The sequence below is a fragment of the Notechis scutatus genome, chromosome 1 (assembly GCF_049901735.1).
Source record: "Notechis scutatus isolate UNSWTSFEM ecotype Mainland chromosome 1, rNotScu1.2, whole genome shotgun sequence".
NCBI lineage: Eukaryota > Metazoa > Chordata > Lepidosauria > Squamata > Elapidae > Notechis > Notechis scutatus.
In genome coordinates, this window is record NC_142009.1 from 52,819,465 (window position 1) to 52,836,222 (window position 16,758).

Here is a 16,758-nt window from a genome sequence, read left to right on the forward strand (position 1 = left end):
CATGGCTACAACCAACATGGCCATGCCCCAAGGCCCTCCGAGGTCAAACATAATCGTGATACAGCCCTCAATAAAATCAAGTTTGACACCTGCTGTAGGCATTCATCTTGCTGGGTTTTGTCCCGTGGTGGTATTCTACTGGTTCTGGCGTACCTGTAGTACCAAAGAGCAGCAGAGACTGAACCGGTTCTCTCTGATGGTCTGCTGTTGGGCCCACCTGCCGTATCTGAGCTCCAATACTGACCTTTATTCCCTGCTTTTGAAGTGCAGCTGCTTTGTGCAGCATAGCATATTGCCGCGCATCATCTGCTGAAGCGACAGGGAGAGTGCAGGATTGCCAGAGGTGAGTCAGAAAGCCTCTGCACCTGCGCAAAGTGTGTGCACGCATGCAAAGCGCACCCACTAAACCACACCCACCAAAACAATGGTAAGCTTTTGTCCAATGTTTCAGCTTATCAAGCTCTTCCTGATTCTTATTCTTGTCCTGTGTTTGGTCTCCTCCCACCTTTTTGTTTTCTGCAAAGTTGAGAATTATACTTTCTAACCCCTTATCAATGTCATTCAAAAATATGTTGAACAACAAAAATTTGGCAAATTGAGTTCTGCTGTACTGTACCTAATAAATTCCTGATACTAAGCCATTGCCTCACAGTTAATTGCATATGAGGTTTCCACTAGCTCAGTGTATATCTGATGGTAGAACAGGACATCTTATCTGCACACAGATTTCTGTCAACCTTTTTTCTAAATGTTTACAAACTGACAATTTAATAATTTATTCTAGAATGTTGCCCAGCATCAATGTCAATTTTACTAGCCTGTAATTACTGAGGTCCTCTTTGGAAATAGAAACAATATATGCCCTTTTCCAATTTTTCTTTCTTTCTTTCTTTCTTTTCTTCCTTCCTTCTTTCTTTTTACTTATTTATTTCATTTTTCATATTTCTTAACTGCCCAACTTCTGGATATTTATCTCCATGATTTCTCAGAATCCCAGAAAGAAACATTCATTCAATAAGTCACTCAGGAAGCCCATGGTTCTATATTGAAATAATGGTGATCTGAGTGATTAGAGAGACCCTTTTCCTTTACCATTTTGATGTATTAATTGAGATCTGGTAAATATCCTGTCGTTGCAGAACTTGGACTACGAACATGGGTTTTTTGAGGAAGCTGATTGGTCTGAATGGTTTTCTGATGCCTTTTCAAAATGTTCATGACAGCCTTCAGATAATTCTGTGAAATTTTCACTGTCCTTTGAAAAAGGGAAATGCTTCCCTAACATGATTGCTCTTGAGTTCCCTCTCCTCCACTAAATATGTTTCCTGGGGTTCCAAAGAGCTGGCAGCAGCTAAGTAGACCACAAAATGATCAGAACAACTTCTGGAGGAGAAGACCAAATCATACTGAATATCAGCTAGGGTCCATTTGAATCCCTATGACATCATACAGTATAGTCATTTATCTTTATAAAGACTATACTGTATGATGTCATAGAGATTCAAATAACTAAATTGTAAATGTGGATACTTGGATAGCCCACTGTGACTTGTTTTTGGGACTTTTGTTGTGCTTATGGAGTGTTTACTTATATTAATTCCATATTTGTTTTAATTACATTGTATGAGAGACTTTGTTAGCTATTTTGAGTGGCATCCCTCAGTGGGTAAAAACAGTGTAATTTTAGCAAACAAATCTACTGTAAGTGGCAATCTTATTACTATCCCTAATATAAGCGTGGGTCCTGCTTGGAAGAATCCCCTCCCTCTCCTTCTACATTCTGGCTTTTTATTTTGCAGAGAATTAAGTGGGTCTTTCTCATGTTAGAAGGGATGCTACACCAGAGCTGACAGTCACGTTCATCCTTGCATCATCACAACATCTTGAGGACTGCATATATTTCTTTAGCTATTAAATCCCACTGCCTTCAGTGGAACCCTATTTCTAAATCTGTCTATTTGGAATTCCATAATTGCCCAGTACATTGCCAATGGCTGTAATTCATTCATTTACATGACACTTTTCTCTACATATTAAAGGGAAAGGCCCCGGTTTCCTCATCTGTGTGTTCACTCCAAACTTTTCAGAGTTTATAATGTGTGTTTAGAGTACTTGTTCGAGTCACACTTGGCCAGCCATCTTATGCTGACCTTAATTCATCACTGAGCATTTAGATGCTAGCAATTATATATGAAATGCACACAATTTGGCCTGCTATTCATAACAGGCCTTGTAATGTCATGTTTTGAAAGAACATATGTTCTTACAACTTATTTACTTAGGATGGATCAATATTCAGGGAACATCTGGTTTCCACTTGAAGCCAGGGTTAACCAGGGCTCAGCAAACATTGAATGACTTGCCTAAGGTTGTGTGTTGATTGGTGATTCAATCCCCATTTGAATTCAGCAACTTTCTAATTTCCAGGCACAGCACGTTTTTAAAGAAATGGCTGGACCACACGTGCCTTTCAAATCCGCATTCCTGATGATGAAGCCATTTCCTCTGCCTCTGCTCCACTTCTTTCTTGGATCAATGTATGTGTATTTCTGTATTTGTGTTTATCTCTCCTTCACTCACATTGGCTGTGCCAGAGCACATTAAGAAGCTTACCATTTGACACTAGCTCTCCTTTGGCTTCCTAATCATATGTTACTGCAAAATGTCGAGCCACTTGTCCAAGATAAGGGAGATAAATTATGCAGGAATTGGGTGGGGGTTGTTTGCTCCAGTTAGCTTTCCCAGAGACTAATTGAAGCAAGGCCTGCATAAAGACTTAGCCCAAGAACCTGTTCTCAGTACTAGAATTGGCCAAGCGACAATTAATCAAGGAAGATACTTCTGGATATAAGCTGAATTACTGTCCCTATTTAAGTCTATGCAATATATAGTCCGAGATGGCTGAAACTGCAGGGACAAAGTCAAGGCCAGGCTAGGTACAATGTTAATTATGCAAGTGCAATTTAAAAGGAAGGGGAAGGGACCTGAATAGCTTCAGAATTGCATGGATTGGAGAGAGGGACATTTTAATTCTTCCTCGCTGTCCAGACAAAGAATTCTCTTTGAACCTGCTTTATGTAGTGTAAGGGAAGCCACAGTAGCATTTAAAGGACAATTATTATCAGCAATGAAAAGACTAGTTCTTTTACCTCCACCTCTTTCTACAGAAAACTTTTGCTTGACTCTTAGATGAATACAGCAAGCTGCTGAAACCAAGCAAAAATATATAATTAGAATGAGGCCCAACCAAGAGTTTATGGGCCTGCAAATGTATCCACCGTCTCTTTGCCTGCTACTCACTTGGTAGCTATGATAGATGCTAGAGGTCTTTTTCTACTTTCTCCTCTTCCCATAACATATTAGTAGAGTACAATAAAGTCTGAGTTTCAAGAAAGAGCACAAATCAATATGGTGGACTTGCAGATACTGCAGATGCAGGGCTGTTTTAAATCAATATTTAGAAGAATACAAATATTTTTCAGCATATCTCACAAAGGCCACCCTGTAAACCATAGTTGTCCTCTTTTGTATCAGGTCTACCTAGAATTTTTTGCAGTACAGAGCAGCCAAATGAACAAAAAAGAAAGTTTGCACATCATAGCAATGGAACAGCCCTAACTAACTGAAACTTCTTTACCAGAACAAAATACCACTCCCTCTAATGAAGCTGGGAGAATATTTTCCTAGGCCTTAGATAATTATGAATTTCACACATCAACTGACTTTGAAGTATGAAAACCCTCTAATTTTTTAAAAAACCTTTTGGTAGGAAAATAAATACCCCAGGTTCTAGTGATTAATGAACAGGAATGAAGAAGGAACACAAGCTTATGGGAAATTTCAAACAGTGATGTCAGCAAGAAACAATTCACAGACATAATTGCGAAAAAATTATCAGAGACTTCCTTGTCAAGTATTTTGTATGTTTATAAAGCTGTTGGTGACTCACTAAGAGCAGTCTGGGAGTCTTATTTGATTTGGAATCAGGGTTTTTATTATAACTTAGCTGTTATGTAATAGTTTATTCAGACTAATGGTCAGCTATTCTTTCGTGTCAACAGAGCCTGTGTGTGTGTGTGTGTGTGTGTGTGTGTTAATTCTTTTAGCAAAATGATATCTAAATCACTTTTCCATATTCTTTATGTTGGATGCTGCCTTCCTCAAAAAGCCTGAAAGAAAATAATTATTGGATTTCACTCTCATGCCTTGACCACTACTGAAGGACTCAACTGTTAGTAATAATGATTAAGGATAGAATGACATGGAGAAAATCTATCTACTGCATGTGGTTGCTAAGAGTTGACAATGATTCTGACTTAGAGACTACAATGTTACCATAAATTTAGAAGTGGGCACAAGGGAAGAGACTGGCTCAGGGATCCAGCATTATGAAGAATGAACAGTATTAAATTAAGCTATCTGAACAAGGCTAAACTTTAGATACACTATATAGTACCATCCAATCTCTTGTATTATTTTTTTTCATTATCTGATTTCTTTCACGAACAATAGCATTGATTCAAAAAGCATGTTCTCTGCAATATGTGATGGAATAATTTGCCATGCTAGTGTGCATCAGAAGTTGTGGCACAGTGTTAGCATTTTTCATCTTTGAGCATTGTAAAGTACTTCTTTACAATGGAGACCTTCCTGGGGCTGTGCTGCTATCGAACTTACGTTGATTTAAATTCAATTATGTGAGCAAGTGTCTCCAACAGGTATGTGTACTTTCTGCTTATGTGCAAAAAAGGGCATTTGCTGGACTGCCTTTGCCTTAGAACAATCTATAATTAGCATCACTATCCTGCCTTGGACCACTGATATTCAAAGCAAAAATGGAAATTATCTGGATACAATTATTACATTGGTACATTGGTACACGCTGTCACAGAGTGCTTGCAAAATGCTTTTTCTTTTTCTTTTTTATGTTTTATTATATTTTTATTTTTAAATAAACACCAATATCAATACATGAACAGTGTGGTCCCTGGGTATAATTCATTTTGATACAAACATCAATAATGATAATCATAATAGCTGTTATATTAATCAAGCTTATATAATCCTAGTATTAATATACATGGTTTTTAAAAATGGTTATTCAATATTTCAATATTCCATTTTAATGCCAATGATGTTATAAGCACACATAGTAATATCATCTTTCACCCTCTAATCTTTCCCATCAAATTATTACTTATATTCTATTATAAAAATATATATATTTCATCTAACTACTGCTTCATATAATACTGTATATTCTTGTTTCTACCTCTCTCTCTCTCTCTCTCTCTCTCTCTCTCTCTCTCTCTCTCTCTCTCACACACACACACACACACACACACACACACACACACACACATCCATCATCTCTTGTTCATTTTAATGCTTCAATTTTTATTCATTTTTTGGCTTGCCTCCCATACTCCTCTTTTTGGATCTTTATTTCTATCATAATCTGTATTTTCACCATTCAGACTGTATGTTTCTCCTATCTCTATCCTCCCAAGCTGCCAGGTCTCCAAAATATCCACCCAAGCCCCTATCTGACAACTATAAAACATGTATACAAAATGTTTTATGAGTTGACATTAGTTTTGGGAGTGTGGCTCAAGGCTCATGATTTAATTGGAGCAACTGCTGGGATCCTGACACCATCTTTCTTTCAAAAGTATCTTCCAGGTTATCCAATTCCATTTTAAAACTTCTTAAAATGCTTTTCTCTTGTTTATTTAATCAGTCATTATTATTTTTATCATCTTCTCCTTCCTATCTTCTTGCTTTATTTGCTGGTTTGTCCATTCTGTCTTTTCTTCTGTTCTTTCTGCTATCTCCTCTCTTTCCTGGACTCTGATCTTCATTCATCATCAGTTTTCCCATATATATTTTGCATTAGGTACTTTATCTCTCTGTGATTCTTTTCCATAGTACCCCTAATGCTTTGAAACATCAATGCCATTTCTCTTGAAATCTCACTCCTTTCCCCTTGATGGAGCATCTTGTCTTAATTTAATAAGTCCCGCTCTTACTCAAGTCCAAAAGCAATATATTCCAGTCCAATATTACTTCTAAGAAAGTTTAATAATCATAGTCCTTTACATCTCAGGATTAATCAATTCCATTTAAATAGTCCAGGAAGCTTCTGCAAATCAAAAATAACTGCTTTACTTAAAAGTCTTCCTTATTCTCATAATACAGTCTCCAGTAATTATACAGTAGCTAGTTATAGAACAGTAACTGTCACCACAGTCCTCCAGATTAAAGCTGTTTATTCCTCTCATCAAAAGTTATTTCTAGGGGTCTGGTATATTTCATTCACCAGTATATGGCACCCTCAGCTTAGGTTTCAGCATTGTTTCAAGTCTTGTAGATTTAATGAATCCAAATTTAATCAATTTATGGAAGCAAAGTCAACTATTCAAATAGATTCAAGTAGATAGTCCAACATTTTATAATTCCTTTCCAAAACAACACCTGCCCAATTTAATAGTCCAATTTTCTGTGTTTTAAAAGGGTTTTAGCTTTTCTCCCCTTAGTTCCTTTTCTTTTAGGTCTAGGATTTTTCTGTCTATGGTATTCGCCACTTTAAAAGATAGTTCTAAGAGTCTCTTTTCTTGGATTTCCTCTTTTTTCTTCCTTTAAACTTAGGGTCTAAATAAAAATGAATCTTCTCATCCAGCTCCAATCACTGTTCATTTGTGCCACTCTTGCACATTTCTTTGTTGCCTCAGCTGTCCCAGCTTTGTGGCAGCTATGATGGCTGCCTCTTCTCCTCTTTGAGGGAGAGGGAAGAAGACCTGAGTCCATTAGGAGAGTTGTGGCTCTCCAGGAACTACTGGGTGCCCCTCTTTTCTTCACCACCCCTACAGGGTGACTTTAGCTCCTTTCAGAGTCCTCCAACAGGGAGAACTCAGTGTGGGAGCGCAGAGACCTGCTCCTCATGTCCAATATCACCACGACATCAGCCAGAAGTCCACAAAATGCTTTTTATTAAGCAGTTCATTATAATAAGACACTCAATAGTATTGCAATTGTTTCCTATTTATTCACTGCTTTCACAAGATAACACAGAAACAGAATTGGAAAGAACCCTTTTAATGTTTAAGCAGGACCCTATAACATTTCAGACAAATTGTTGTCCAATCTCTTCTTAAAAACCTCTAATGTTGGAGCATTCACAACTTCTGGAGGCAAGTAATTCCACTGATTAATTGTTCTGTCAGAAGTTTCTCTTTAGTTCTAGGTTGGCTCTCACAAAGTTGTCTTTGGGGTGACAGTCAGTTCTTACCACTAAGATAGTAACATGATGTTAAATAATATGACAGAGATAGTCAAGCTCTGGGACACCACACATTGACTATTTTCCCAAAGCAACCCTATTTATAATTGCCTACTTATGAGTGGAATTACTCTGAAGCAGTGTTTCCAATCTCTGTTCCTTGCAAGTAGCCCAAAAGTATGCCAGAATTGATCATATTAAATGATACTTTGAGATCTAACAGGACCATCCCGATCCAGAAGAGCACTCAAATCATGCCTAGGCCTGAACCCAGATTATAAGCAATTTAGCAAATCTGTCTCATCCAGGGCCCACCTACTTTCTCAACAAGGATAAAGCAGATATATTTCAACCTCATACTTCTTTTGTAACTCAGGCTGTTTTGATTTGAAAATAAGCAGTTTGATGTCCTAAGAAGCTGTTTTTTAATGCTCATAGTAGGACAGAATTGTGTGAACCTAAAAAGAATCCAGCTATCCCTTGTAGGGATCTCTGCAGTACACAGAACTTCAGGCTGAGGCAATGATCTATACAAAAGTTGGAACACCTCTAAAATGATACTGCCTTAGTCCCTTTAGTTCTATGTCATCTATTTTGACTAATGAAAGCTATTTCAAGCCTCAAGGGGGGGTAGAAAGGTTTGTTGGGAGAAGAAAGAAAGGGAAAAGGTGGAGAAAAGCTACAATGTTTTGAAATTAAATGGAAAAAAGAAATTTTTATGGATAATGGATAAAGTATAATTTTTTTAAAATTTTGCAAGGTACATAAGATGAGATGGTAGTATTGTAATGGTTTAAGAGTTGATAAGAGATTAAAATGTTAAAATGTTTAAAAATGATTGGCTTTAAAATTTAATAATAGGGGAGGTTTAGAATACTGTTTTAATTAAAGAGTTTAATAAGATTATGGTATTGATGTTATTATAAAATTTTTATTATAGTATCTCTTTTTAATATTTGGATTTATTGTCTAATTATGTACTTAATTATTTTGGATGTATTAGTTAGATAGAATGTACCAAGCAAAATCGGATTGGGTATTGGATATTATTTTAAAGATTAATTTGACTAACTTAGGGGAGAGAGAAAGGCATCATACTCTGATTAATGATTTCAGGAGAAACTTATTTTCTTTTTTTTTATGAGGAATGAGACAAAGGGATGATAAAAATGGACAAAAGATACAAATATAATGATTCAAACTAAGATGATTAATTAAGATAGAATTAAGAAGGGTGAAATATGTGGAGAAGTTAATATAGAAGGCTTAGAATGGTAAATAAAATAAGTAATGATATGTAAGATGAGCATGAATATAATTGAAGTCCATGAAGAGAGAGACACCTGGGTCCAAGTTACTTTCCAAAAAGATTTTTTTTTATGTTTTGTGTGTTGTGTGTATATGTTTTTTTGGGGGGAGAATTAGTAAAGACTTGTAGAAATATAGAATGAGAATAATGGTAACTAAGTCAGAAAGAAATAGATGAAATAATGACAATGATATTGAATAAGAGTAAAGAGAAGTAAAGAGAAATTGAATAAGAGGTTTTGGTATGTTATATGGAAATGGTTTAAAACAGAATCATAATTTATCTGACTTGTTAAATTTACAATGAAAAAAGGTTTAAACATGTAATGAATAATGATAATTTGTGTGTTTTAAAAATTAATAAAACTTGTTTAAAAAAAAAAAAGCCTCAGGGATCCATCATATCATCTGCTACTTGATCATTTAACCAGAAACATCAGCTGAAGAACCTGAGGTTGTTGGTTTTTTGACATGCAGACCAAATACTTATTACTGAATATTATCCCTCCTTAACACTTGGTCTAAAAGGCACTTCCTCTATCCAGCACTGAATTTTCTTGAACCATCTCAAAATCCACTATCTAAATAACCCTATTTAATCTTGCTAAGGTGAGCCCAATGCAAAATTTTAAGGGCTTGATTAAAGTATCTAAACATGGGCAACTTCTACCCTTGCATATGCTTCTAAATTTCAATTCACTCTCCTTGATAGTTAACCTTACTAGGGGAACTGTAATTCAGCAATATCTAGAAGGCCAGTGGATTTTTGCTCTTGTTCTAGAGAAAGTACTGCCCTTTAAACTAAGGGGATCGATTTCAATCTTGTTTCTTGGCTGGACACCTTGAACTGCCAGGAAATGTGCAGAATGTGGTCTCTTAACTGCACCCTTACTGTGTTTGTGTGGGTGAGAAGCAGGATCCAAGAAACAGAAGACAATTGAACAATGTAGGCCTGGAAAGAGAGAATACAATGCCAAAGAGCATTGTTGAGTTGAATCCATCACATAATATCAGCCAAGGAAACTGTGTATGTGGTCAACATGCATCATTTTAGCAAATCACATTTTTTTGTAATTTCCCAAAACACTTTTCAAAAGAAGATAGTGGGTGAGTGGGTGGGTAAAACAGAGCCTTGAGAAACAGCATTTTGTCTTTAGTCTGAGAAATCCCAGAACCTTTGGAGTTTTAAAAGCATTTTCAATTTCTTTTTGGCTCCTAGATGGTTTTTTTTATATATACTGATGATATAACCAGACTGTCTAAAAATAAGCAGTAGCTATTTCTTACAGATGGCAGAAACTTGCCAAAAAAAAGTATTCTGTGAAAAAAAAATCCACTACCCATAAATGAAGGGGCTTTATTTTCAGTTCTTCAACCCCATGTCTTATCCCAAGCCTATTTCCAGATGCCCCCAAAAAACTTCTCCATCCAGTTGAATGAAGTAGCAGGGTGACGTCAAATTGCTGTAGAGCACCCTGCCAAAAGCAATAACCTAAGAAGTGTTTCAGGAAGGAGGACCTCAAGTAACTTCTATACTAACCTTTGCCAATCTTAGGTCTCTCTGTGGCTAACACTGCTATGCTCAGATGATAAAGGAAGAGGGAAATTAGATTAACCTCAATTAAACTGACCAAGCTAAGTGACCTAAAAGCTGAAGCAAGCAATCTTTTTTTGATAGGAAGGGTTCACTGACCTTTGTAGGACATAAAGTGTGTCTTGTTATTTTTTATATGAAAAAGTAGCATTTTTCCCAGCATATATTATGTATAAATATAGCTCTGTATTACATGATTCTATGTTGCATCATGGGCTATTTTTACCCATGAGAATTAACCAGATTATAGTTCAGCTTTTTCACAGGGAGAAGCGTGCAACCAAACTATTAATGCATACAAATCCATTTAAAATAGGAGTCATTTGATGTAACTGTAACAACTATAACTATATCATAAACTTTAGGATGATTAATTGTCCCTTAGGAAAACATAAACAGTTTAAAATAAAACATCGTTGAACAATTAGACACTGTGCCCAATCCAGTTATTTTTTTAGAATCACAATTTTATTGTCACATTATTTGTTTGATTTTTTTTTAAAAAAATCTCCAAATCGTATAGCTTGTTTAGATTTTCTAGGAATCCTGGAAAAAATAATTCATTTCCAGGACATTTTGGAATATAGACAACTTTTCCATAAATTGAAACAGTAAATATAAAGATTCAGCATTAGATCTCAAATAAAATCTTTTCCAAAGTCCCACTAAAATAAATCTGTTTCCCTAAGCCTCTCTGGATTTTCCCTTGATGGATTTTTTTTTTCTGGATTCGCAGAGGATTGTGCTTCTTCATCCACATCCTTCTCTTTGTGAACAAGTCAAGCAATTGCTTAGATTCTTATCCTCCAAAGAAGTGAGAACTCTATTTACATGTTGCCCAGTGTTTCCTGCTTGTCTGTACTGAGCAGCAAAACACTGAAAAAACGGAAATGTTAGCATCACATCTGAAGTAGATTTTCTAGCAAATTTCCCCCAAATAAATTGGGAAACCTACTTCAAGAACTATGAAATACTCCATTTCTGATCGCCATGATGGGGTAACAAAATAAGCACTACTCAATTGTGTCCTGAATGAGCCATGGTGGTGCAGTGGTTACAGTACAGTACTGCAGGCTGCTTCTGCTGATCACCATCTGCCAGCAGTTTGGCAGATCGAATCTCACCAGACTCAAGGTGGACTCAGCCTTCCATCCTTCTGAAGTCAGTAAAATGAGGACCCAGATTGTTGGGAGCAATATGCTGACTCTGTAAACTGCTTAGAGAGGGCTGGAAAGCACTGTGAAGTGGTATATAAGTCTAAGTGCTAGTGCTAGTGCTTTTGCTATCCAGAGCATGTATATTGTGAAAATGAATCAAAGCCTTTTGGAATGATGACTTATGAAACATGTTCTGTTTACCTACTTAGTGGAATATTATCTACTTGTCAAAGTTATCAGGGGCAGATCTTCAACACCATTAGTTTGAAATGGATACTACTCTATCAGTCATACCATTCTTACAAAAAGCTTTTTATATTCCTCTATGAATAGAGGAATAATTGAAGAAATTCAGATAATGAGAGCCAGTTTGGTGTGGTGATTAAGGCACCACAAGTTAGAAATTGAAAGACCAAGTGTTCTAGTCCCACCTTCAGCTCAAAACCAGCCAGGCACACATTGGGGCACACATTTTCTCTCAGTCCTAGGAAGGAGGCAAGGGCAAACCACTTCCGAAAATCTTGCCATGAAAACTGCAGGGACTTGTCCAGGCAGTCATCAAGAGACAGCACAGATTCAAAATAAGTGGAAAAAACCCAGACAATGGATTAATGAATAAATCACAGCTTTAAGTATTGAACCTGCCCAAAAAAACAGTATAGGATTAAAGAGGATGTATCTAGGCCTTGAGTTCCAAGACTAGATTTAGTTCCTTTAAGCATTTTTTTCCTTTCAAAATAGAATGGTAACAGTTTCCAATACTCAGCATTTAAATAGCAGTGAGGTAAAGTCAAGCACAAATAATAAATAATTATGTATTACAGCTGCAAGAATCGGCACGCACATGGATAATTATACGTAGGAAAGGTTAGAGCATTAGAAAAACTTGCAAATGTGAAGTTGCCAAATAGTCATACAATAGAAGAAAGAGAGGCATTGTCAAACAGTTTTCAGGAAAGAGACATGAGTATTATATGCCTGTATTTCTTTTCCTAAAGTTTGGTTTAGTCAATTTGGATTCTTAAAACAACATATGTATATAGAAGAACATTCAGTTTTCTGAACTTTTTAAAATATGCATTTTCCCCAAGCTTAGTCAAAACACAGTGGTCAATACATCCACTCACTAGTAGTCAAAAGCCTTACTGATATTTTCAAATTCATCTATTGTCCACCAATACTCATTCTTTTCTTCCTTCACCAATATAACATATGCAATTTATAACAAACTTTGGATGATTAAAGGTGTGGAGACTAAAACATATGAAGAACAGTTGCAGGAAGTGGGTATGGCTAGTCTAGAGAAAAGAAGAACTAGCGGTGACATGATGCAGTGTTCCAGTATTTGAGGGGCTGCCACAGAGAAGAGGGTTATTATGCAAACCACCAGAAGGCAAACCAAGAAACAATAGATGGAAATTAATCAAGGAGAGAAGCAACCTGGAATTAAGGAGAAACTTCCTATTAATGAGAACAATTAACTAGTGGAACAACTTTCTTTCAGAAGTTGTGGATGCTTTATCACTGGAGGTTTTTAAGAAGAGACTGGACAGCTACTTGTCTCAATTTGTATAGGATGTCCTGCTTGAGCAGAGAGTTGGATTACAAGATCTCCAAAGTCCCTTTCAGCTCTGTTCTGATTTGATTCAATATTGGCTCCACTTGTAAATATTTCTACACATATATTGTGCATTTAATTGACATGGATTTTTTTTATTAAAGAAAAGAAGAAGCTACTTGGCAGAACATGGGGGTGGACATAGCAATATATATCAAAATCAAATTGCCCCCAAAGCACACGGCTGGCATAATGAAGACCCACCAGCTAGATTAAAATAAAAGAGACATTTGACACACAAGTCGAAATATGGGACTTTCTGTTAGGAATATAAGTCACCTAACAGTTGGGTTGGAAAATATATAAACCAGGATAGACATTTTAATACTGTCTCTTTAAGGGAATGCTAAAATTGTAATTGGGTGTGGTTCCTAAAATGGCCATAAGATGGAGCCAGAAACCTGGGTTGTTCTGTTCTGTTGTTGCTGAGAGTGTTGCCATTCCTGCATTCCCCTATTGACTGTTACTGATCATCGTTATTCTTGGATTTGATGTGAGTCTTTTACTGAACTGTTTTTGATACTGGACTTTGTTATTTGGATTATCCCTGGACTGAAAACTGACTGCTTTAACTGTGAATGACTTGGACTGCTTGTTGGACTTTGCTTAACCATTTACTGGAAGTAAAATCTACATTTTACTATGCAGTGTATCTGTGTGCTGGTTGTGTGTTATTCTTCACCACTCTCACTATGTTTCCCTGTGTGTTCTCATTCTCCTAACGGAGAATTACCTCAAGACTTTTCCCGAATGCTTATGAATGCCTTAAGGGTCATTCTATAGTGGCTTTTAAATTGTTCCTGAGAAACAATCTTTTGAAAACAGCAGGAATATTTTACCTCCAATATGGGTTTATACTGTATTTTCTCCACCTTCAGCTCCAGTTGCCTGGTTGTTAGCAGTTTGCAAATTTGGGTGGCATGGAACAAGAAATGCTACATGACATAGGAACATAAGAAAGGGCATGTTCCCAAGTCAGACTTTTGGTCCAACTAATCCAGTATTATCAAAGGCAGGGATAAAAAATCAGGGTTCCTCCATGTGGTTATTCTATACTTTCCATAATCTGTGGCCATATGTGGTAGCCAAAATCTTGCTTACTACTGTAAATTATTGTGGCTGTTTGCAATTGGAACAGGAGATTAGTCACTATAATTCAATGGCCTTTTCAACAGCTGTGGGGGGAAAGGTTGGAACCAACTGAAACTGGAAACTTGCCCAAAGTATGTGTCCTAAACAAGGGCAGTTAGATGTGCTTCAATTAAGCAGTTTGGGTCATTCTCAACAACTCTCATACTTTCAGAGTGTGAGGATCTTTCCTCAATTTTCCCCAGTGGTAACATATGCCTAGCTTCAGTGCTGCCTTTCAGTCTTTTCCAATGGTCTAGCTGGAAGAAGTGTTTGTGTAGATTGTGTACATGCAAAAGCCTCTTTTCAGCTTTTACAAGTGATGGAAGACAATGAGGAGATGAGTGCAAAACAGCAACATGGTTTCTCTTTCTCCTTCTCTTCTTCCTTCTTGTAGCCTAAACACTTTTGGACAATTCTTCTTGCCATCTTGAAGTACAAAGAAGAAAGAATGGATAACATTAAGGTACAGTATCATTGAGAGACATTTGCCTACATTTGGGACAGCTTTGCAATTAAGGAGAAGGATCCTTGTAAAAAAAAAAAAAAAAAAAACACAGAAGATACACCCAATATCCAAAGTCTCTGAAAATACTTGTTATTGGCATAGACACTACTTTGAAGGGATAAATAACCTGAAGAAACCAATTATAATCAGTCTGTTTTAGATGTTGAAATTTTAAGTGTTATTGTAATTGCCTGCATAGCATGGCATCTTGGCTTCTACAACCTATATTTTAATTCTTTTATTTTTCTTTCCCGTGCATTCTATTGATTTATTGATGTATTTCACTGTGCTGCATTTTTTAGTCTTTTAATAGTTTTGCAATCTTTCCAAAGAATTCTTGTTATTGGGTGGATTAAAAATATAATAAATAAATAAATATGCTTCTTTCATTCCACAAATGGACAGACATAAGCTTCCAGTAACAAGCAGTGAAAGCACTATAAATACTTGTGGGTGTGCTTTTCTTTGCTTCCCTTATAGGAAAGGAGTTTAGTGTTCAAAATATTTTAGTAATGTGATCAGAGGACAGTAGTGGGAAAGAATTTTTTCTAATGTTTCTTGCAATCAAAATAAGGAAGGAAGATCTGAGAGCAGAGAGAATATTTTTGTTAATCAGGATGTAGCATGTTCCAGCATCTGGATGTCAATATTAGCTTTAAAAAAATATACAGCATGTTTAATTGCTGGTATTAAACAAACTAAGTTTTACTTGCTTAGTTTTAATTAGGTGTGACAGTTAAATCTCCCCATTCTGAATTATTGTGTTTGCCAATGCTTTTCTTTATTTCTAGCAAAATTTCTTACGCTGTTGTTTATCTTACCTAACCCATGCTCTCTCTCTCTCTCTCTCTCTCTCTCTCTCTCTCCTTTCCTCCCTCCCTCCCTTGTAATAAATGCAGGAAATTTCTCAAATCTGAAAAAAACCTCTGTGATTCTCATTGTTGTGTGCATCATTTCAAACAAAAGCCACTCTCTTGGGATATGGCTTTTTTTTTTTTTTTTTGCAAATAAGAATATTCTGGTACAATAAAAGAGACATAATTAAGAATAATATCTTTGTTCAAAAATCATAAAAAATGTTAAAAGGTCAGCAAAAGCAAGCATCGACACATTCCTTCTTTAAAACTAACACAGGTGAATCAGTTTCCTTTAATTTCTTGTGAAAGTGAATTATTTTATTTACATAAGCATTAGATTCAAAATAAATGCCTAGGGCTATTAAACGGGAACTCCAGAAGGAAGAGAAATTAGATATTATGGCAACATCTTCTCCAGGTCTGTTGTCTTGATTTTATCTTTGAATTCTCTCTTCTTTGAAACCATGGTCAATCTGTCATTCCAACATGCAAAAATGTGGTCATCACAACAGGCATACTGATCCACTCTCATTGTTGTAATTCTTCTTTCTTTGATCATTTCTTATTTAACCTTGATTCTCTTACATTTAATCTCTCTGTTGACCCAGTCAGTCATAACTTTTACTAGCCCAACAGCCCATCTCTGACACACAAGGAGCCACCAGATGTACCTTTGAAGCTCCTGACTGGAGGATAATAATATTTAGGAATGCTTCCCTGAAATCCGGAGGTTTTTTTTTAAAAAAAAAAATATTATAATCCTCTCCAAACCTCTTCATTGGCTTTATGAAAGTTCCCAGAGCTGGGATCTTATCTTCAAATCTCCTCGTGGCATTTTTCCCCACCCTCATTTTTCCACCCTTAATTTTCATGGATTCTTCAAAGATCTCCTGCTCTCCTAAAAGACTCTACTCTTTGTTCCAGGTTGCTACCCAATATCTCTGTGTTACTTCTTCAGTTTGTTTCAGATCCCTTCAGAAATTTACCATTTCCAATGAATCTTTGTCACCATTTCATTGTACCCACCACCACATGTAAATCTCACCTCTAACTTATGCTAAGTGCATACAAGACCTAAACTTAAGCTACTGAAGTGCGTATTTCTTATTTGTTTCCATTGCTCTGTTTTCCTTAATCCATATTTTACCTTAATGAAAAGTCTTTATAACAGAGATCTATTCTCTACTCTAGGAATCTGTAAAGTAATATAATAAAGTGGCAATACAGAATTGTCAATATAATGGCATGTAATATGGAAATGGATATAATACAGCATGCCAGCTGCTGATGAAAACATTCAAATCTTTTA